Source organism: Pristis pectinata, chromosome 8, assembly GCF_009764475.1.
Source record: "Pristis pectinata isolate sPriPec2 chromosome 8, sPriPec2.1.pri, whole genome shotgun sequence".
NCBI classification, from domain to species: Eukaryota; Metazoa; Chordata; class Chondrichthyes; order Rhinopristiformes; family Pristidae; genus Pristis; species Pristis pectinata.
Genome location: NC_067412.1, coordinates 68,692,462 through 68,717,010, shown reverse-complemented (window position 1 = coordinate 68,717,010; position 24,549 = coordinate 68,692,462). Strand labels below are relative to the sequence as shown.

The 24,549-nt window shown below is 41.4% G+C and overlaps 1 protein-coding gene across 5 annotated transcripts in view; it reads right to left on the bottom strand.

The window, feature by feature from the left end:
- The window catches only part of klf8 (Kruppel-like factor 8), a 145,028-nt gene that overhangs the window by 47,361 nt on the left and 73,118 nt on the right, over positions 1 to 24,549 (bottom strand). The window contains exon 4 of one of the 5 annotated variants that reach the window (XM_052021592.1): positions 14,695 to 14,740. The exons of the other annotated variants lie outside the window; for them this stretch is intronic. The gene's annotated coding sequence lies outside the window, so the exon portion shown is untranslated. The remainder of the gene's footprint in view (positions 1 to 14,694; positions 14,741 to 24,549) is intronic. 5 annotated transcript variants of the gene reach the window in all.

Sequence of the window (24,549 nt, the reverse complement as noted above, 5' to 3'; positions counted from 1 at the left end):
CCTTTTCAAAAAGTAGGACCTCAGATAGTGCAGCAGACTTGACATCTTAAATTATATGAACACAAGAGACTGCAGATGCTGGAATCTGGAGCAACACAGAAAGCACTGGAGGAACTCAGCAGGTCAACAGCATCTATGGAGGGAAACGGACAGTTGACGTTTTGGGTCAAGATCCTTCATCTGGACTGAAAGATAGAGGAGATGGCCAGTATCAAACGGTGAAGGGAAGAGTGGGGCAAGGGCTGGCAGGTGATAGGTGGATCCAGGTGCCATGGGGGGGGGGGGGGGGGGGGGGGGGGGGCAGGGGGAGAAAAAAAGAGTGCTGATAGGCAGACGAGACTGGATGGGGGGGTGAGGGGGAAAAAAAAAAGGGGAAATGGTGGAGGTGATAGGTGGAAGCCATTTTTTTTTAAATTATTACACACTGCATCTAAAACCAAACAGATAAAATTATATCCAAAAGCAGGTCATCTGTCTGAAATGTTAACTGTTCTCTCTGCAGCTTCTACCAATCCATCTGAGTGTATCAAACATTTTCTGTTTGCATTTCGAGTAACATTTGACACTTATTTTATTTAGAAAAAATGTAACTTGCCAGTAATGTAACTTTCTAAAATAAAAGGCAAGAGTCAGGTCCAATTTCCCACAATGGATAGAAAATTAACTTTCATGGCTTGTTAACACAGGGAAGGAATTTTTAATAGTTTACCTCAGCTTCAAATTGAAGCTTACCAGCGTTCATTCTGAAACAAGCCTATTTAAGACCTTGATCATTAATTCAGAAACTAACCCCTTAACTATCCAATAGAGAAAGTACATCTAGACTTTATTTAATTTGATTAATCAAATGGTGACTACAAGTAACATGCATCATGCTAGTGAAACAAGAGGGTAATTGGCTAAAGAACTGGATATTGGCTGAAGATGTCTTCTGTCTGAGGAGTTCCTTCAGTCTGCAGTTAACTACAAACCCAGCATTCAATATTGTACCACAAAGTCATGCAGATAACAGGTTTCCACCGAGTTGATGGATATCAGCTGGAATGGGAATAACAGCACGAGAACTGGTCCCAGTGCCTTAGGGCTAACAAAATTTAACTAAAATATTTCCACCACACCCCCCTCCCATCCTATGTCTTCAACTAATGAATATTAAGTTACCCCTACCCTACAGATACCCCTTTGGTGCAGTTTTGGATGAGGGTCATCTCAGAGCCCAATTTACTGTTTCAATAACCAGCCACTTGGACATGGAATCAGTGAGCTTCCTGGGTCAATGAATCATATCCATAGTCAATATATGCCAATCAAAAGCACATACTTCAGAGCAAAAGTGTCTTGTATTGTGCAGATTAAGTGTGGCTAGACTGAGCTGATCACTGTTTTACTCAATTACACAATGATTACAAACTGAAAGTATCAACAGTGTTACATTCCACAAATAAGTCATACAGTGGGGGGGGGGAAATGCACAGCAAGGGAACACTCATCATGGAGATAGCTATCAAAAGAGCCCAGCATTACTACAACCACCAAAAACAGCAGAGGCCAACAGGAAACCATGGCATATTCTGTGTGCTTCTAAGGCCCCAATAGTGACACTTGTACAGAATAAGGAAACAGGTTTCCAGCAGCAGCAGGTCCTCATATCACTACTCACATTTTAAAAAATTCCCATTTTTCCCACCAGAAATGGAATAAGTATTACCATAGGAGAGACTGTACTATAAAGCAATAAAGAGCAAAAAATTTTCCTTTCAAAATCTGTGCTTCCCTTCCCCCCACATATTGCCTTGCCTTATCCCCCTAATACCGCCTGTGCCGATACAATCCTGCAGAATTCTACTGCTTTATCATCACTGCCTCTACACACAAACATCAAGCTAGTATACTACCCCTCCCCCAAATACACACTGTACTTATTTCCAAACATATAGTGCCCCTCCTGTACTTGGTCATTTGGTGCCCAATCCCATGGATCATTTTCTCATTTGACAGCGAGCCAATGGTTGCCAAGGTAACAAGAAAAGGGTATGAACTTACTGCAGGAGAACTGAAAAATTGCACTGTATGCTTTTCACAGGTGCTGCTGAAGAGGGTGTAGGTCTTTTTTAAAAAAAGCCTGAATTGTACCAGAGAAACAGGTCAAATCAGTTCAAATCAATCCAAACCATTCGAGATGTACACAGACACAGAGAGATTTTCTGCTATAAAAACTGGAAGCCTCATTACAGCTTTCCCCATCAAAAGCAGCCTGCTGCATGCATCAGGCACTTCACAAAGACCTCTCTGTAGATCTCCAGTCAATACATTCAGCCAACTGCAGCATGGCCTTATGGAACAGTCAGCTAGTCTACCCATGAGAAAAATGATTGCCACGGAGTGCAGCAAATACTCTGCACAACTGAAAAATGTGTTACTGGGAACTAACTTAATTGTAAATACAACTTAGACCTTAAGCAGCTTTTTACATTCCAGGCAATAAATAACAAGGTGGGTGACTTGGATCAAGAGCTGTACTTCAATAACATCCCCCTGACACTCCTACATAATGGGCAAGAGTCAAATGGGATGAAAATAATGGATTATTTTCACTGTGAATGGATGTGAATTTTCGTAGTGAATGGATGCTGTCAGTAAACATGTAATAAGTCAATAGAAGCATCAAACAGAGAAAAGTAATTCTATTTATTCAATGCACTTTTTAGAATATATGTATTTTATTTTGAAACACAATGGCCTGCATATTCTGCTGACCAGCAAGCCACCCAACCTGACCAGTCACATCCTTGAAGCCCACAGAGTAGGTTTCCAGGTGCAGTCTTCCTCTGGCAAGCTGGCTCCCAGTTGATAGACACGGCCCAGTGCAATGCAGCACCTTTGCAACAGATAGGCCCTGCTCCCAAGAATTGCTTTGAGTGTTGGTGAAGCCCTCTCCCCAGCTTGCCGACTGTCAAATAGATTGGCTATTTTATTACATTAATAAAAATAAATATTAAACAAACTATAATACTGGATAATAATGAAAAACATTTAAATTAATTCAATATTAAATCAAAAAGGAAATTAATTTGTAGTTGACTGTAGCCATTTCGTCTTGATGAAATCACTGGGCCCCCTGCATAGTGGGCTGATTTCCACTCCCCTCACTGGATTCTACGATCAAGTCCAGCAGTGGGGTGCAGGTAGCAAAGCAACAGTGATAAGCTGTGCTGTAGCTTGGAACATCCACCTCGCTTGGGAATCCCATAATTCCACCCAGTTAAATGGATAATAGCGAAATTGCCAAATGAAGATTCGGGTAATTGAAGTAATTATAATTATACCAGTTTCATTTCCACAAACAAGTTAAAAATCTAAATCATGCAAAATAATGACAAGTCTAATAAATTTATTAGCAATTGCATTTTTATCAACCTGAGGAAAAATCTTTCAAAAAGTACTTCCTTTACAATCTCTTTTCATGATTTTCTTTTTTCCCCTGCAAGTCCATTATTATTTTGTTAGGTTCGTGGATGGCAACAACCTAAAACCTATCAGTATTACCAGCAACACGTAAACCTGAATGTGATGAATGCTCCCTCTCAGGCCAACCTTGTAACAGTATTAGAGGGAGTGGCCTGGAAAATCTCCACTGTAAATAACAAGAAGGAAGTGTGACTTCATATCTGTTCAGGAGCCGACCAAACCCAGGAAACCAAATTACATGACGCTCAAGAACATTTTCCCGCATATTATGTTGGTGGGGCCAGACATTGCAAATTGGCTGGTCTGATATTCCAGAGCATTTGGAATGGAGCTATTGCAGGATGCATGGAAAACTAACAGGATCATAAGCCCTTTAGGCAGCCATGTGACTCATTGTGCCGGTGTTAGGTCTTTGAAAAAGCCATCCAATTGGTCCTGTTTCCCTACTTCTGTTGCACAGACCTGCAAATAGATCCCTTCAAGTATTTGTCCAATTCCCTTTTGAAAGTTTCCAATGAATCTGCTTCCATAACCCTTCAGATACTTTATTCCAAGGTGCATCTTACTAGGAAAAAAAATATTCTCAGCTTCACTCTGGTTCCTTTACCAATCACCTTGCATCTGCCTCCTTTGCTTGCCAACCCAAGCGTTTACCTACCAGCTAGGCTCATATGCAACACGTACTTGGACATTCTGAAGATTAGCCACATAAGTATGCCCCATGGACATATCTAGACATTTGAGGATTGAGGTACAGGAATTTGTTCTCCAAATGTGTGCTTTCCAATCTTTTTTTCTACTAAATTGTTCCAACTTCCTGAAAACACAGCAAATAACAAGGAAAAACATCTCAGACTTGTGGCCTAAAACAATGCTGTACTCGTCAGATCACCACTGCTGCCTGCTTGCATTTCAGAATTCTACCCCAACAGAGCACTGTATCACTGGTAACATCACTGTCACACTTTGGCAGCTTAATGTTGATTCACACTCCCTGGGCTAAAATAACTACACTACTCTTTAACGATGTTGAAACAGCATTGTGGGTCATCCACTGCTGTTTTGAACATCACAAAAATCAAGAGCTTTAATTGTGAAATCCACAGAACAGCACTGTCAGTTTTCTGTGTAACACACGCTGTGTCAGTTTCAGTATGTCATTCCCTATTGATTTATTGCAAGTTCTCACATCTCTGGTACTTAGCCTTGCAGGTGGAATCTCTGCAGACAGGAGATAGAGATAGACCATTGTAGAAGCAACACCCTTACAGCACATTACTACTTAATGATGCTGCAATTGTAGAAGAGGGTGGGAGAGTGCACCCAGGAAGTTACAGGGATCTGAACAGGCAGCGTTTGCAGCAAGTGTATTCATTATGCAAGGGATACTGACTGATGACTAATTTGTGTTTCAATGCTGTTGATATCATTTGTTGGGGTTTTACACTACAGGGAAAAGTAAGTGTCAAAGCAAATGAAATTCTGCTAAAAAAAAATTAGGAGTCTAATTTGAAAACAGGCCCTAAGACACAAAGAAACGAGTACAAAATTACTCTTTGGGGTTTTGCCAATTTTCAACAGGGGAGTGCTGTTTTCTTTTTGGAGTTGTGGAAAGAAATTTCCAGTCCCATGAGTTTCAATCAACACAGAAAGCAGAGTGATCCAATTTAAGCCTCTCATTGCACTGCAATTTCCTTTAAGATACTCTTTAAAAAACTAATCCTTTGGCCAAGCTTAAGGCTGCCTGTCCTAGTTTCTTAGTTTGTGGCTCAAAGGTTGTTTGAAAATGCTCCCTTTATACACCTCATGATCTTCCACTATATTAACAATGCTTCATAAATACATGCTGCTGCTCTGGTAACGTAGGGGACTCTGCCTCACTCCCTTCTTGAGTAGCAAAGTCTGCGATTTCCAAGAGACCAGTGAAGTCAGAAAACATTGAAAAGGAATAATGGAGATTACAACCTAGCTGCAAATAAGTAAATGCATTATCATCAAAAAGCAAACACCTATTCACGTGGACTTCTAGCTCATGAAGAGTACAGCTTATCACAGTCTGCCAGACCACTGGGGTGGCATGGTAGCAGAGTGATTAGCATAACACTGTTACAGCGCCAGCAATCGGGGTTCAATTCCTGCCACTGTCTGTAGGAGTTTGTATATTCTCCCCATGACGGCGTGGGTTTCCTCCCACATTCCAAAGGCCTACAGATTAGGAGATTAATATGGGTGTAATTGGGTGGCGCGGGCTCGTTGGACCAGAAGGGCCAGTTACCGTGCTGTATAAATAAACTACAAAGTAAAGACCTGCCAGGTTAAGGTAGCAATCAGCAATTACAGTATTGGTTGAATGGAATAATATTAGTACTTTGGTATGTCACTGAAATGAAATGTTAAACAGCATTAAAAAGGCAGACAGAATTTGAGATCCCCATTTTACTTGCTTCTTGCCAGCACATTTCAAAGTGCTGCTAATTTGGCCAGTTGACAGTTACTTGAAAATCAAGATTGCAAACAAGTTGAGAACTATACAAAGTTATATCAGGGAGACAGGGTGGCCATGCTACACTCAAGCCTCTGGCATAAAAACAAATGATCCTCCATTTACTCTGCAGCTGAAGTTGAAATTGTCAGATGCACACATCATCAATAACTGCCCAACAATGAGTGCAATAAGTGTACCTTACCAAAGTAATTCTTTGGCACAAGGAGCATTGGAAAAACTGTCTTTCTGCATGTCAAGCCACATGTTAAAACTGTGCCAGCTGCAAGACTCCCCACCCTGCACAGCTACATTTGGCTTTTTGACAGCTCACAGTACAGTGACTGCTCTGAATATCTAACCATGGCAATATGGATGTCTGCAAAAGTTGCCAGGTTTGGCTGGTGAAGGAAATGCTTTAATTATTTTATCAAATGCAACATGACCCAGAGATGCGACAAATCATTAAGCCAAAAAAAAAGTTAAGAGTAAATATTTCTCAAAGAAAGAATGGCTTTGCAAAAAATTGTACTCAAGTAGTTTAAGCTCCTTAATGTACTGCTACAACAAGAACAATTTGAGTTTACGTCAAAAGCACGCAAGGAAATGAAGATGCCAAGCCAAAGGAGAAAAAGTTTACTGGGATGACCAAAAATGGCAAGTGATAATGTAGAGATAGAATGCATGAATGTCAGAACATGGGCTGAAATTATGACTACTAACAAATGGGGAACATGAGGGCAACGTACAAGAGGAACTGAGTACTTGTTTACAGTCAAGAAATACAGTCGAGAAAGCTTTAAATATGGGGCACTAAGAATGAACGTAGGTTAGCCAGGACAAGATGATGCATGAGCCAAACATGATCCAGGATAAAGTGCAGAAATGAAGTGTTTAAGAATCACTTTTATCCTCATCTAAAAGTACTGCACTCTTGCAAAGGTTTCAGAACTTCATTAGAAAAATTAAAGTGTATAAAGCTAAATAGGCCTTCCATTGGGGAATAGCCAAAGTCCTGACCTAATCATTTCTTGCACAAATACTTCGATGTGTATGTAATATTTTGCAGCACTGATGAATTCGCTTCAGATTTGTTGAGTGCCGTCATTTAGGCAACATCATGAGATTTGATCATCATTTCTTCCATTTTTTCCAGACCTTTTCTGAAATAACTTTTGATCTACCTGTTTGAAACTGTGCAAAAACTGACCACTACTTTTCCACAAACTGCCCTTCTCTTCAGCATGGAAATGACTCCCTCACTGCCAGAACTTTTCCAACTTGTATACATTCTCTGTGGAAGCAAGCTAACCAAAAGGCAGTGGAGATAGTGCAGGTATATGGCTTCAGCTCAGCCATGATCTCATTTAATACGTAAACAGGTTCACAGGGACAATAGCCTACTCCTATTCCTACTACACATTTTCATGGATGATGCATTTCTGGCACCAGATGTGCACCCAGAGATATCATTCAAAAGTTACACATTTAAAAAATGCCATTATTTGGTGAAATTCTGTGAAGTTTTTCCAAATTTTGCTTTTTGTTGATCACTCAAACTGACCAGCTATTCATAGTGCTGTCTGTTCTGTAGCTTGGCAATTTAAAGGGCCACTCACATTCTCACCTGCAGCTGCTGTAGAGCACAGGAGATCAGCTGTTCATTCTGAAACTAACTGAACACCACTGAGAATTCTACCAAGATCCTCTGCCAGCTTAGAATTTAGATACCACTAACAACAGTATCATCACTGGACTTGCTGAGACTTGGAAATGCAGCACAAGCATAAGAGACAGATGCATTGACAGAGACCCTGAGAGGGGAGGCACAGGTGGTCTCATTCTGCACTAGAGTCTACAAGGACCCATACTCCTAGAGCAGTGTCTATGGAGACCAAGGTTCACCAAGATGGTCATTGCAGAGATCTATGAACTATAGGCTCACACCCATGCCTGGATACCTCTCCCAGAGGAGGGCAAAGATCTGGATCACTCAAGGAGGTTGCAGCTGATCTCTGCCACGCCTCCCAGTTTGCTGCTCACTTCCACATTACAGAGGTCACTGATGTTCTATTTTGCCCTGGTCTCTTTATAATTTTTTTTCCTTCAGTGGAGATACCAGCACATGGATTTTCCATTGATGGAGGCTTTCCCCAAGGTTAAGCTTTTCAATGGATTGCAGTCAGAATTCCCATCTGAACCAAGAGCTACTTATGAATCGCTCAACATTCAGGTTTTGATCGACCAGAGGAAGCTCCACATGGTCAGTGCAATGCATGCTCATAGATTGATCCCACATTCTAACATAGCCCCTGATGCTCAATACGCTTCTGAGGACACACCATCTAATAGATAGATGATGGCTTTTTGGAGATGCCTTACTTGGCTTCTCACTCCAGTGCAACCTCCAGTCATTGCAACTGAGCATGCTGTAATGAAAGCCACAGTCACACAAAGAAATTAGACCAGTATTGGCCTCCACTTCATGAGATTATGTGCCTGCACATCTGCAGGGAGACCTTCCAATATTTGACCAAGACCAAGAAGTTCCCTTATACACCACCAAAAAAAACTGGACTGCACTTTACAAATTAGTTGAAGATGGTATAGCAACACCATGCCCCTTTAAAATACCTTCATTCCCATCGGGAAATTCAACTCCCAATTTTTTGGCAGTTAACATTTCCTGCCTTATCATTTTTTCTACCAGATGTAAAAATGCACCCAAATTATGTTATCAGTAGTCTGTGGTGAGATTTTCAACCTCACTCTGCTTAAAAGAGTTCTTACACTGGGTTTTACTAGGTTTCCTTTGAAGCTCTGCTACCTTAAACAATCAACACTCAAATTTCAATTCCTTCTGTTTCCTACGGTCTATGACCTCATGCACATTCTCACGTGCTTGTGCTTAAACTGCTTTGGCTATGGAGGTCAAGGTCATGGATATTCTCAGCTTCCCGACCTCTGGACCATTCCAGAACTGCTGATCCTGCTGTTGATCTCTGCCACATCTCAGTCTGCTGATGAACGGAAAGGACAGTGACATGACCACACTGCACTGTGGCTACAGCCACTGTGTGCATTGTACCTACACAGATTTGATGTATCCCATTCCTTCCCTCTTTCCAGACAGTGAATGGGATCAGTCATACTTCCTAATTCTCCATCAACCACTTGATAAATGGGATGAGGTCATATTTATTACTAGAAGCCTCCTTCCTCTAGGAGACATTTAAAGTGATCAACCACAAACTGCACAGTGCCACTCACACCACAGTATGTTTTAACTCACTATTTATGATGCAAGTTGTAAGCAAGGTGAATGAAGGAAGTAATGGTAAAACCAATTAGCTAAACAACAACGGGATTAATCAGCCTCTTCCTTCAAGCCCTCTATAGTAAAAATGCATAGTATCAGAAAAAAGGTAAAAGGTCAACAGTGTTCATTCATTTGAATCTATTCTTTCCAGTATTTGTTGTTCACCAACCTCTAGTTTGCTGGATTATCCCTAATGCCCTTCTTAAACAAATTAACACTGGCTGTTCTCCAGTCCTCTGGGACCTTTCCTATGGCAAAGATCTGTCAAGACTCCAGCAATCTCCTTTCTTGCCTCTCTCATTAACCTGGGATAGATCCCATCAGGCACTGGGACTTATCCACCTGAATGTTCAAGAGTCCCAACACCACCACCTTCTTGGTATCAACATGCCCTAGAATATCAGCATACCCCTCCCTGATCTAATCATCTTCCATGCCCTTTCGATGTTTGAATGGATTTTGCACACGGCATCAAAACACCTTTACCCAATCATACCTTTGAAATCATGTCTTTCATCCTAACCCACCCACATTGCATGTTGATTGGCATCACCATTTATTTCCATGCATGTTTATGTTGTATACCTAGAGGAGGGGGACAAATGTTGGTACTTACCAACTGCTGTGCAAAGGACCCAATCACATTTTGATTCCGTTTCTCTGTAGCACACAAACTTTGCACTTACACATGAAAACTCAATCCTTGGTATGTTATCATTTTCCAAGTTTTTCATTATACCAGTACCTCACCTTACTTGTGCCCATGACAATAACCTCAACTTGACTATAGTATTACATGCATCAACATGCAAACACTACAGGTGACTGAGGAGCAATCCCAATGGTTTACAAGTAAGTGCACAGAATCATATAGGAGAGGCAGATTCACAGGACAACCCAAGGAAGAGCCCACATTTTGCTCCTACGTAATATCCAGTGGATACTGCACAGAACAAAACTCAGTTGCATTTTCAAAAATAATCTGAATCACTGGAGAAGAACAGTGTACTTAAACTCTCAACTACAGAATCCTGATTAGTGTAATAAATTGGCAAAAGAAAACCTAGATTCATCACCAATACCCAAAAGCCAGTGATGCTTTTTGAAGAATCTCAAAGGGATGTAAGAATGGGAAAGTTAGATCCTAATCCACAGAGAAGAGGAATTTGGATTACACTTTATTTACTATTTCCCTTTTAAATTACAGTCTTGGGTCACATGTAAATATTCCATGTGCTCTGCCAATCCTCCCACATAATCTCCCCATCACATTGGAAGTTCCTGGCACACCTCATGGGGTTACCTGAAACCCTCAGCCTACAGAGGTTTAGATAATCTTGGGCATCACAGAACTTCAGATCACCATGCATTTTTGCTGTGCCTTTGTTGACCTTGATAAAACTCACATTACCCAAACTGGCTTTCGCCTCCACAAAGTCTTCAGGAAAGCTTCAGAAACATTCATTACCTTGATCTGCAGGAACAAAAGCCTAACTTTAATTATTGGAATATTTGTGCAATTTATTGGTTGGGAGTGCCTTAGGCATATATATAATTATCTATCAGCCCAAGGTCAGAAGCCACTGAATTTCTGCTGCCATCAAGAAACAGTCATGATTCTGTAAACAAAATGATCCCGTTAACAAGATTATGCACAGGATCTTCAACATTGGGCTGGGGCAAATGGGACCTCCATCTTGCTACATCTGTGCTGTCAGTCTGACGATATACATGAATACAGATGAAATACATTTCCTGAAGTTCAAGGGAAATAAAACAAGAATTACAATTGGTGTAGAATCTTTAGTGCAGGGATGTGGATGCAAAAAGGCATAATAAACTTCAGCTATGAAATCTGTCTTTCATATTCTCTTTCAATATTTTTTTTAAAACCTTTGAACAAGAGCTGGAGAATCCTCTGACATTACATGTGTTTCATGTGACCAGACTGCACAATCCAAATTGGAGGGGCGACTCTGGAATTCAAGGCCTAGCCATCCAGGTGAAGACACGTTTTAGTGCACTGCTCAACATAAGATACATTTGAATGTTTAATTTAATCAGTTATTGACATTTATAGCCTAATATATGAATATTTGGGATGTAGAAAAGTCACCCACTGAAACAACTGACAAATGAAAACATTTGGTGGAACACAGAAAAAAATAATCCCTGGCAAATTCTATTGCGATTTGATCAGTGTGCAGAATTATACAAGAAGCCTGTATTTGTCTCCAGCACATTCTGAAATGCTGTGAACCATTTCTCAAAAATAAATAAACTGTTGAGTCACCAACACAGAACGACTCAGTCCCTTTGAGCATTTTTCTTTAGCCTTATATTTTAACTTCATGACCTTTATTACTTCTCAAACCCAGACTTTTGTTTAAAACTGATAGACATTCTATTACATCACATTTTATCCCACTTTAAAGCATCAAACATACGAGCTAGAAAACTGGACAGTGCTGGAAAAAAAACAAGTCTATGGGTATGCAGATCATTAAGATTCCCAGGTCTAATCACACCACTGGAGATTTGATTGGGCATTTCCAGTCATGAGTCACACTTGCACAAATGATGCATCTTCCCTGGAAGACATGCACTGAAGTACATCATTTCTCATCAACTCCTCTTTTGGGGAACTTATGTCATACTGTTCTGAGATCTGTCACTGGGCACCTCATGATAACAGCAGTACTTGATGTGCAGCAGCTCATTTTAAAGGAGAGATCCCACTTCAACACTTGATTCCCTTTTATTTACTTACCTGCACTCCCTTGGGTCCCTCACAACCCTCCAACCATGTTCTCTTCCCAATGCTACAAAGCCTCAATCTGAGGACCTCAATGTTCAACCAGCACACGATCACCCGAGCCTGATCTGACTCCTCTTTTCGCTCCATTTCCACCCCAGACTCCGACCTGCTTGCTGTTTTGCTTCATGTACCCTACAAATGTCACAGTGGGTTAAGGAGAGTGTTTAATGTGCTTTCAGTGATGCCTTGATCACCACCAAATTTTTAGGTAGCCATGTGCTGATGGGTGTGCTCACACAATAAATTAAGGTGTCCCTATGAGCCAGAAGAATTCTCATCCCTTCATTTTTAACCCCCAAAATTAGTCAATTATTGACTATTAATGCGCAATTGGAAAATATAATACATGCAATGCTATAATCAATCTTATCGGTTTCTAGCTTCTATTCAATGCAGTGTAGCTTAAGATCGACACATTGAATGTTTCTATTCCTGCCATTAGTGCCTGGGTACCACCTCCAGTTCATCCATGGTCCCCTATTTAGCTACAGGTAACAACGCGAGATGACTTGCAAGGCTGGAGTTAGTTTCCAACATCCCCGATTAGCCAAAGCCATCCCCACCATCTCCATGGACTGTTGCTGTATTCCTTGATCACCACTCTGACATCAGGTCATGGAAGAGTCACTACTCACTACAACAGTTTCTTTTGCCTCTTACACACACATATACCTCTAGTGCCAACTCCATCAGCTTTCCAGGGTTGCATCCTGACTGGTTGAATCAGAGCAGACTTCCTTTTTCACACAATATGTGGTTTTTGACCAGACTATTTCTTTACTTGTTCCCCCACGGTCATAAGTTATCATATGAGGGGTAGATTCTTCAAACGTCCCTGCCTCCAGCCTCCTGGGTTTCCTTGAGCTCTCACATGGACAACTTCTTACAAACCCCTCTACAGATATCCTTGGCCAGAGAGCATATCAAGATCCTCAGTCTCAGTGTGAAACCACTATACCTTATATCAGCACTTTGGGGAGGTTTTGCTGTTGTGTCATGAAAGCTTGCTCAGGCAGAAGCAAATATTCCCAGGTCCCATTTGAACAACACCAGGCTCTTTCCCAGTGCCTTGGCCAATATTTATCCCTCAACCAGCACCAAAACAGATTAACGAGCCAGTTATCTGATTTGCTGTTTAGAGAATGTCACTGTCCATCAACCTCCTGCTCTATTTGGCTGCAAAACAACAGTAACTGCACTTCAACATTAATTTGTCATCTGTGAAGCTCATTGGATCATCCAAAGATGTGTTAACATCCATTATTAACACCTGATCTTCCTTTATACTCTACAGTTCTTAAACCCATTTTGGCAATGAATTTGCTGATGACCTGCACCCAGCATCCCAGAACAAAACAGCTCAGAATGCTTTCTTCAGAGAAAAGAAAACTTGACCAGCTTTCCCCCTATTCTGCATTTTTGTGATCCTAGGTAGATGCAACAGAAGAACTCTATCACTTCATTGCAAACTAATCTGCCAGTAGGCCATTAAAGATGACAGTTTACTGACTCGTAAACCTAAACCAAAACGAATTTTCACACCGAAGTCCAAAACCAATTCACTGTCCGAATGGAATCACCAAATCTCAATCAGCAGCAGTCAATAGTCCATTACTGTTAGCAAGACAGATTGATAATTTGGCAGCTGGAAGGAATAGCAAAATGGAACTTGCTGGTCCTTATGCCTTTGTATCAGAACAGATTGTGGGCTGCAACTCTTCCTGGATGTTTTCTTAGAGTTTTCACCATACATCATGCTGCCTTCATCACCCTGCTCTCATGCACGTTTTTCTCCTCTGGATCTTCATTTACACATTTTCTCACAAGTTGATTGGATCAATGTCCAGGTGCTTAATTTGTTAAATATTTCGGGTCTCCAGGATAATCCTGGAAGGTTAACATGCATTTACCAATGTGAAATCAAGCAATATAACAATAAATATTGGTTAATTCTTTTGAGGAAGATGTGCCCATCATTAAGCTTTGCTGATATTACAATGACAACTGGATTCCTTGAGAAGGAAGAAAAAACAAAAACAAATCAGTTAAACAGGTACAATTCCACCCCATTCTTCAACATACACACTTGGCAACTGAAAGCAGAAATCACTAGCCCCTGGCCCCACACACACACACGTTTTCGTGATCTGGGAAGTGGTCTAAGAAAGTTGAGTAGATCATGACATTTTACAATGGCGCAAAATAATCTACTCTGTGAGCAAGATCCGTTCTCCTCCTCCTCTGTTACACAAAAAAAACTGGCACCACTCCAAGTTTCCACCTCGTCACTGGGGAAAAGGGAAGAAAAACAAAACTGTCCAGAAACTCTGCTGTGCTTTGTTCTGATTGAACTAACCCAGTTCTTTTTGGGTTGGGAGGGGTGCAGTGGGTGGGGAGATTGGAGAAAGGGAGGGGTGTGCCAATTCAAAATGAACCTTATTTATAAATGAAGTAAACACCAGTCATGGACCAAACAGTTCCATACTGCACAAAACTGCTTCTTCACACATCTGCTGTGGGAGGTTCACCACACCCTTTGCTTTCCACAACAATTCACACTGGGAGCAAAATCTGCTTCCTTTGTGCAAACCCAGCATTGAAACTCACCTGAGCTCATCGTTCCCACTCTCAACAAACAAGCTGCAGTACGGATCTGAGGGAGAAAATAATTTTTTAAAAACTTTGTAAAATATCACATACTTGAGAAATGACCCCAACGGTTCCCTGGCATTTTGGAAATTAATTATTTGAAGGCTTACAAAACTGACTGTAAATTCACACTGTAATTGTGAGTCCATTGCATAGTTGACCAAAAACAAAACAAGTTATATTGTATGAATTCACATTTGGTAAAAAAATGTGTACAAGGAATTTCCCAGTTGTTAGCTCCCAACCCCTTCTCAATCGCTCTCAATCATATTACTAAAATGGTTCATGTCTGAATGCTATCATGCATAAAGCAAAAGCTCTCATTAATTTATGTTTTCTTCCTGCTCTAAATTCAATGCGTCGCTTTCCCCACTTCACTCCCACTCCCCGAACACCACACGAGCAGCCAGCTGCACGATAATCCAGCAATGAAACAGAGATGCTCTATCTGACGCCAACCCTGAAGCCAAAAGCAAAACACCAGTGAACTTTGCCGCATACAGGGCTCAGTCTCCCCAGCTTCTCCAAGATTAGTTTACATTTGTTAAAAATACATTAACCCTGGTACTACATCCATTTAAAATACTGACTTTACATTGTTTCGTTCCCCTGGGAGTGTAAATTTGAAAAGTGTGCTTTTTCTTGTAACCATCGAATGCTCCCTTTATATTGGAGCTGCAAATTATAGGTTTTATTTGAAGTACTTTAAAATACAAAGATTTCTGATTTTGTAGAATCCATCCCATTTATATAGCAGGAAGGATTAAAGAGCAAGGACAATAAATAACAGCACAAGTTCAAGACTGCATGTGCACAGTTTGAAAGCTGCTCATTGTGTCATTGTTTCTACTCCCAAACTGGACAAGGAAAGGCATATAGCAAGCAGAAACTCAATGGCTAACCTATCTGAGTTTTGCAAAGTAAGCACCACCAACTCATCAATATTGCTTCACTGCTGTTGAAACCAGGGCTGGTGGAGATGGTGAAGCAGAGAGGCATACAACAATGAAATCAGGTACAGAACAGTGGTAAATATATGCACATTGTCAATGTCAGAAACTACACTGGATGCACTTTTTTTAATTTAGAAAAACATGTTATTGTTTCACAGCACACACAACTACCAATTATGGACAAGGGCTACACCCAAAGCTCAAAAACATACTTGCTCACAATGAGCAGCAATGAGCTGATTAGCATCTGAAAGACTGAGGGGGCAATATTTCTGGTGTGACCTTTTTGTCAGAATCAATGCATTTCCAGTATTTTCTATTTAATATTATTTTTGAATTCTAGTATGTGTAGGTTTCTTTTAATCCAATGCTCAGGTCTCATTATTATGTCAAACCCTCCCCCAAACAGAGGGATCCAACAAGAAAGGCAGAATGTAGACATTCTCACCATAGCACTTCCAGCTGTGGGAGCTAGGCCTTCACTGTTGTTTCAGTGAGGAAACCTAAAGCTTCAAAAGGAATAATTTTAAAAAACTAATTTTTTGCCATTGCTATTTCCTTCAAAGCAAAATTGCAATCCACGTCCATTAAATTAACATTGCAATTTTCAACTGCCAGTAACTGTTTGTTACCTGTGCTAATACTTAATCCTTAAATTACTGAAGGTTGCTTTTTAATTCAGCGTTGAAGACTTCTTTCCCCCCCAAGTCTCTCCCTCTAGAAAATCACCTTCGATTGCTTGCTTTATTTCTCAACATTTGCTCTTCCCCTTGCTCTCCTCCAATCCTTCTGTTCAATGTCTTATCAAGTTCATTTACTCTCTGAAGAATTCAGTTCCAAATATGTCTCTATCACGAGGCTTGATCATAACCACACCCTGCTGTGTCACAGGCTCAGACTGTTCTCCTTGCTAAACTGGGTTTTTTCCTTTTTAAATTCACATGTTCATTCCTTCCCCTTCATTTATTAATGCTCCTCAATTCCAGATTTTTGAACCTTTCCATGGAGTAAGTTTACATTGCACATCTTTTGTCAGGTTAAGTCATATTTCAATATACACTTAGCTCCTTGCTATTGCTTCTGACCTAAGCTTTTAACCCTTACCTTAAGCTCTTTCAAACACATTTCCCACTACACCCATCAGCACACTCCCCCACCCATTTGCTTTGTATTGGATTGAAATTCCTTTTGGTTCCAATTATTTACATGTGTCCTCAGAGCTCAATCTGCCTTTTAAAGCAAGAAGCTACAGCCTCCTTGTTTGCTATAACAGGGAGGCAGAGATCAAATCAGGCACTTGGGCCATTTTAACTTCCTACTTCTCCAGATTTTTACCAAGATTAGACAGTGAGTTTGGAGACATTGGCAGTATTTTTTTTAAGAAAACATTCCTCTTCTACTGAGGTGGTTTTCACGCTGGGATACAATTACACAAGCACCAACAGCTCCCAGATCCTCTGTCACCCCACCCAAAATGCCAATTCTAGTCAGGGCTGCTGACATTGGCTAGGTTTTGACCATAGATTGCACCGCACAGAATTTAATCTAGCCCCACCCAAAACCTAAATTTACTGGCACAGCTTTTGGAAATAAAGGAAGTGCAGTTTTCCCCTCCTTAGCTAAAAGGGACCTAATCTCAAACACACATTCGTCTACATACCAAGGGGGGGGGGGGGGTGGGGGGGGGGTGTGTGAGAAAAGAAGTTTTGCTCTGGGAAGGACAGGGGGCCAAAAATCACAACAACATGGGTGACTCAATTGTACTGAAAAGGCAGAGAGAAGTCAAGAGTGCAATATAATAAGGGGAATCTATAGTCAGGGGAGTAGACAGGAGTTTCTGGCTGCAGAAGTTATAGCAGGAGGGTGTGTTCATACCTTGTTGCAACAGAGTCAAGGATTTCACTAAAGTTGATAGAGACTGTAGCCTATATTGGTGCCAATGACTTGGGTAGAAAAAAGAGAAGAGATCCTTCAGGCAAATTTTAAGGATACAGGAAAGATTATGAAGCAGGATCTCAAAAAGGTAATCTTCCTATTTTCCCTGGTGCTTCAGTAAATTGAAACATGCAAGCGGATAGGCCTTACACTCAATGTCTGAAACAGATTGCATCCTATCAACCTGCATCCTATCAACCTGCCCCCCTCTGCCTTCTAACAATAAACTTTACAGAGAGACCCTACAAAACATGGACGTATCTAGGGAGCCTCTTGTAGGTGAAGGAAGATGCGATGATGAAATTCACCAATGTCTTCAAGCTATGCAGCCATTCGTCTGTTGAGGAAGAGGATATTTGAACATCATGGTCTACAAGGCAGTAGTGATCCTATAAGCTTCTGGAGACCAGGCATCTCAAGGCACTGGAGAAGTCAGCTAAATCTCTGCAAAATCCTCCAATTCTGAAAGGATAAGCAAACCAATATCAGTGTTCCCTCCCAGGCCAACATCTGCACCAGAAGGCCTCGCTACAATGGACAAGCCACATCACTCACCTGACACCAGACTCCCAAAACAGACACACTCAGTTCAGAGGTCTGTCCTTATAATTTCTTCCAATGTCAAAGCAAAAGATTCAAGGATATGTTCAAAGCCTCCTTCAAGTAAAGCAACATTCCCTGGGAAGTTGGGATCCTTTGGGAATTTCTGACCCATGATCACTCAAAGTAGGGAAGGAGCATTCAGGTTGGTAAACCTTAATTCCAAGCATTGGGTGCACACAGAGGCCATACATAACTGAGTGCACCACCAGGCATCTTCTGCCCTATCTATGGAAGAGAATACAGTTCCCACATTGGCCTCATTAGCCACTTCAGATCTCACAAAACCCAGAATGGATGTGCCTCAATCCCAGGGGACAGTTTAAGACAGCGACAACTCCTGGTGCTACACATGAAATGCTATAGAGATAGGATGAAACTATAGGAGGAATGAACAGCTAGAGAAGTGGCAGGAGAATGAATTTAGATTCCTAGAACACTGGGACCAGCTCTGAGGAGGTGGGATCTGTCCAGGCTTCATGGATTGCACCTCAAAGCCAGAACTAATGGGAAAATTCACTACTATTATGGGAAGCTTTCAATGGATTGGAATCAAAGCTTGACAAACAAAACTGCAATTGAAGAACTGGAGGCCTTTAAAATGTACATATTTTACTACTATCTAGATACCTTCCCATAAGAGAAAGGAAAGCAAAATCAGAGCTCCCTGGATAACCAAAAAGATAGAGTAAAACAGCAAGAAAGGTATATTACAGATGCCAGGTTGTTAACACACGAGAGCTCAGCTGATTCAGTGGGTAAGTGCAAAAGGAAATAAGAGAGGCAAAGAATGAAAAAAAATACTTGCAGCAAACATAAATGAGAAATCTAAAAAGGTTTGGTGTCGTATGTGGACAAGTAGTATTGAAAGAGAAGAGGTGAGATCAACCAGAGACCAAAAGGTAAATGGAGACAGAGGGCTTGGCAAAGGTACTAAGTGAATACTTCCCAACAGTCTCACCAAGGAAGATGCTGCTGGGCTCTCAGCAAAAGAAGATTTAATTGAAAACCTAGGTAGACTACAAATTGATAAAGAGAAACTCCTAGAAAGGCTAGATGCACTTAAAGCAGGCAATTCCAACTGGACTACAGCTTACATTCAAGGGAAGGAAGGAAGGAAATTGCAGAGGTTCTTGCCATAATCATCTAAACATACATCCCAGAACCTAAAAATTGCAAATGTTTCTCTATTGTTCATAAAGGATGTTGGGATAAACCCATTCACTACAGTCCAGTCGGTTTAATTTTGGTGGGTGGGAAAGTTTTAACAATCATTTGGACTTTGCACTAAAATGGACTTTTCTTTTGTTCTAATCAAAGTTCTTTCTTGTAAAAATTGTGTACGATTTATGTTTAATTTATGTTTTTCTTGTGAATGCTGCTTATATGATGCTATGTGCCTGTGATGCTGCTGCAAGTAAGTTTTTCATTGTACCTGTGCATACATGTACTTGTGCATATGACAATAAACTCAACTTTGACTTTTACTTTGATGATAGAAAGCCAGCATGGATTGGTTAAAAAAATTTGAGAGGTTTGATGAGGGAAACGTGGTTGTTCATATGGACTTCCAGAAAGCATGGCATATATATATTTAAAAAAATCAGTTTGTCATCAAGACCAAAGACCATAGAATAAAAAGGTATTGTGACTGTGGACAGGAACCTGGCTGAGCAATAAGGAACAACAGTGAAAAGGACATTTATCCCCCCCAGACAGGAGGGAAGTGTACAGAGGATTTCCACAGGGGGCAGTATTAGGACCACTGCCTTTCTTAAAATGTACTTAATAATTTGGACTTGGGAGGGCAGGACAAAATATCCAAATTTGCTGACGACATGAAACTTAGAGGTGTCGTAAACTATGTGGGGGTTAATAATAGACTCCAAAAGGAAAAACAGACCGGCCAGTGGAATAGCAGATGAAATAATGCTGAAAAGTGTGAAGTGTTCCTTTTTGGGCAGAAGAATGGGAAAACACGCTGGTTGGTTGATTAATTGGCTAGTATAAATTGCCCCTAGTGTAGTGGGTGGTAAGAGAACCTGGAAAAAAGAGAGGGAAATGGTTGAAGGGTGATATTAATCACCACATGCAAGAGTGGAGGTTTAAGGGAAAATATGGGAGAATGGGATTGCTCCGAGAGATGGCAAAATCTCAAAGGGCCAAATGACATGCTTCCACATCGTAAAGAAGAATATGAAACTATGATGAGGTAAAATAAACAAGAGGGCATATTTTTAAAAAGGGGTAAAAGAACATATAGATCTACAGATATACATACAGAGAGGCTGGGCAGGTTGAAAAAAAGTGGCGAAGAAAACACATCGAATCTGGTGTTGTACAAATTGTGCCAGAGGGTACAACAGCAAGGAGCTCACAATGAACTTTAAATACTGGTTCAGGCACAATTGGGTACCACACTTTAGAAAAAAAATTTTGGACAAGGGCTTCAGTGATGTAAATAGATTGAAGAGGCTAGAGTTGCCCTCTTTGGAACAGAGAAGGTTGGAAGGAGACCTGATAGATGTTTGTAAAATTAGGAAGTGTCCAGACTGACTGGAGATAAACTGTTTCCACTGGCATCAGGGTCAAGAACAAAGGGATAGAGAATGAAAGCAATTGGCAAACAAACCAAGAGTGACACGAACACACTTTTTCATTTTTTTAAAAAAAACAAAAACACAGCGAGTACTTAGGGACTGGAATAGCATCAGAAGGGGCTTTAAGTGTAGTGTTTGTTTTCAAAAGGGAGCCAGGTGAGTACCTAAAAGGAATGATTTTGCAGAGCTATGGGGACAGGGCATGGACAAGGGATTAGCTAGATTCACCTCACATAGGACTCTTATAGAACAATTGGCCCCCTCCGTGCTGTAACGGTTCTGTGATTAAAAGCTGACTACAATGTCCACTGTACACATTCAGAACAGCTAACTGTACATCATGGTCAATCAAGCCTTGGACCTTAAATTTCTCACCATCGCATGCTCCTAGGCAGGAACCACACTTCAACTGTATGATCAGCAGAGGATCACTAGTCAATAAGTACAATGGTCAGCATTGATATGATGGGCTGACTGGCCTGTTTCTGTGCTGGAAGACAATGAATCTGCCAGGGTCAGAGAGGTTGGCTGCATATTGCTGGGCTTTGGGGGTGGGAAGGTGTTGCAAAGGGCAGATCATCTCTCTCTCCCCCACAAGCCCCCCTCTCCCACCAGCATATACATATTCTCACACTCACTCCATGACATTTCCACACAAGGACTGTGTCAACCACCTCCCACAATTGTTATCTGCTGTAAATGACAACCACTAGTGATAGGCCGACAACACTCCCAAACCTGAGGGGGTTCATTTTAGCACACGACAGTCAGTTGACACCTTTGGTAAGAGCATGGACAGGTGAAGGAAGCACGGGCAGCAGAAGTGGAGATCAGCCAGATGTGTTTTACTGTGGTCTTTAGCTGTAGGAATTGTTCTGTAACCAAGAGGAGGCACTTCCAACCATTATCAATTAACAGAGCTTTCGCACTTCAGTATGATATTAAATTAGCAAATCGTCCAACTGCATTGCACAGCTATCAGTGGAGGTGCACTTAGACAGACAGGGACCTCAAAGAGTCACATGTTTATACAATGCAAGATTGCAGCAACCCATTATCAGTACCTCCTTCAAAATACAATGGAATTTTTCCCCAAAAGGGACAATACCAAAATTCTGGGACTCTCATCAGCACTAATCTTTTCATACATACCATCCAAGATAATCATGTTTAATGCAACCACCATACATTCAGATTCCATTCCCATATAAATATCATTAAGGGTCTAATACCTAAAGAATACTTCTGCTATGTCATGCAGGACTCAGTGAGCACAAGGGCCATAACTTTTACTGTGGCTGCATCATTACATATGTATATAGTTAAAGTTTGCAATCGGGCACATAATCTTGGGACAGTCGTGGTGACATCAGCCTTCAAGGAAACCTGCAAATGTGTCCAGTGCCAGACTGGGTCACCTGCTTCAGCATGAGCTCATCCTTTCTGACATTTAACAAACAGCAACTTCAAACATGTACACAAGTTAGTGTAAAAAAAAAGACAGGCTGCAGTACACTGCCAGCATTCTCACTCAGTCTTTAGGCATGCTTGGTGATGCAATGTAACATCTACAGCTCAGCACTGGAAGCAAGACCATCTAGAGAGCCTGCTGTCCAAGAGCAGCCAAAGGAGTTGTCTGAAGAGGAGGTAATGATACCAGCACTGGCTGCTGCAGTCAAAGAGCACCCCATTGCACCAGTCCACCTGCTCCCATAGAGCACCAACTCACTGCACCGTGAAGAATGCACATGGACGGAAGGGAAGGGGACACATTATCTCTACTCCCGTGAAGTCATATCTGGTCATTTTGCTGAATTGGAGGGGTTGGATGAGACGCTCCACAGGCTACATTAGAACACTTAGAGAAAAGTGCCTGGCCCATTAGACTCGCTCCACCATGCCAAGGAGTGTATGGGATGGGCCATGCCCACATTCTCTTAGAGGCTGGTGCAGAGCAGGAAGAACCTCATTTCCACTTTGGAAATGATTCACCAGTGCCAATGGAAACACATTTCTGCCTCTATCGAAGCACGCTCCGTCCTCCTGACTTTCACTAACCCTGAACCAGAAGGTGGTTGAGGGTGCTGCTTTCAGGGAGCAGACAAGGTCTACTTGCCAGCCTTAACAGTGCTCGAGGTTGTGGTAGTTAACCACCTGGGCAACATAAAGCAACACATCCAGTACAAGAGTCTAGTCAGCAATGCAGGATCCGAGACTCTTCTCCTCTCTTGGGGCGGCAGCAGCTGCCCTGCAGTCAGTGGCTCTTAGAAGCTGCACACCTCGACCTGCTTCCCCAGACTGCAAGTAAACCAGCTGGGACTTCAGTCTGAGGCTCATTGTGGCCATTCTGAGCACACACTGTATCTGACAACTAGCCTTCCAGCAACCAAGCCACAAGCATTGGAAAAGTGCAGCAAAGCACCAGTCTTCCAAAACTACATGGGAAAACAAAAAAGTTACCATATTTTGAGTCACTGGTTCAGCAGTTTCCTTTGCAACTAAATATTTTGTTCTATTAAAGCTGATGTTAATCCATCTCTTCTCTTCAGTTCATACAGAGTGAAGCATTTAACCAATTGTAGATTCTGCTCATGTTTTTCATCCTCTGGTCTTTACCTATATTTAACCAATGCAACTCAGCTGAATACATTGGAGAGTTCATGCAGCTATCATAAAAGATTGGACCCTACCACGTGCTGCAGAAGTGTAAATTCCCAACCTTATGGGATGTCTGTCCATTCTTCATAATACCTTCACACCATCATTCAGAGAGGACAGTGAGGTACTGTAGGTGCACAAGGGCAACCCAGGATGCCACGCTGTGAGGCCACATGGAGTTAATGAAAATCAAAAGAACTACAGATGCTGGAAATCAGAGATAAAAACAGAAAATGCTAGAAGAATTCAGCAGATCGGGCATCATCTGTGAAGGGAGAAAAATAATGTTTCATATCCATGACACAGTATCTCGGACCCGAAATGTTAACTGTTTCCACCACTTTGTTCGCTTTTGGCCATATGGAGTTATCCTAGCCACTTTGCGGAGTCAGAGGTCAATCTATGCCACCAGCAGTAGCCTGCCATTGTCGGGCTCCTTGGACCATGATGACTTAATGTTAGCCATGCTAGTGGGCTCATTAGAAATGTTCAACAGCTTCTTAATAATGATTTACTATTGAGGCTGGGTTTCCTCAAGTTCTACAGAAGTACACAGTGATGCTCTGACTCCAATCCCATAAGCAGAGCCTGTAGCCAGTGGTTCAGTTGCCTTAGGAAAGGCAAGGATGATCTCAGCTTAATAACGCAGCAAGATATCCACCATCAGAAGCCAGGCTGTGCCTTATGCCTTACTGTTGGAGAAAGGCCAGTCGTTCAAAAGACATTGTTGTCCTATCTCAGAAGGGCAGGGGCAGACGGATCTGTGGGAAGCACATCACTGCACAGCTACAAAAGGTGTGCATCTTTGACAGAGACATCATGGGAACACCAATACTTGATTGTGGTTATCAATGTATGATACTTGATTGGCACTTGTATAGATTGATATGCAAAGTGGGCTTCAGTGCAAGTGGATTGCTGCAATTTCAGATTTAACTGTGAGCCTCAAGTGCATTTCTTGATCAAGTGAAACAATGATCATTTGCAACTACTGTAAATATTCCATTAAATCAAGAGGAAACAATTAAGAGCCCTTCTGTCCTCAGAGTAGCCTTGCTACTTTGATG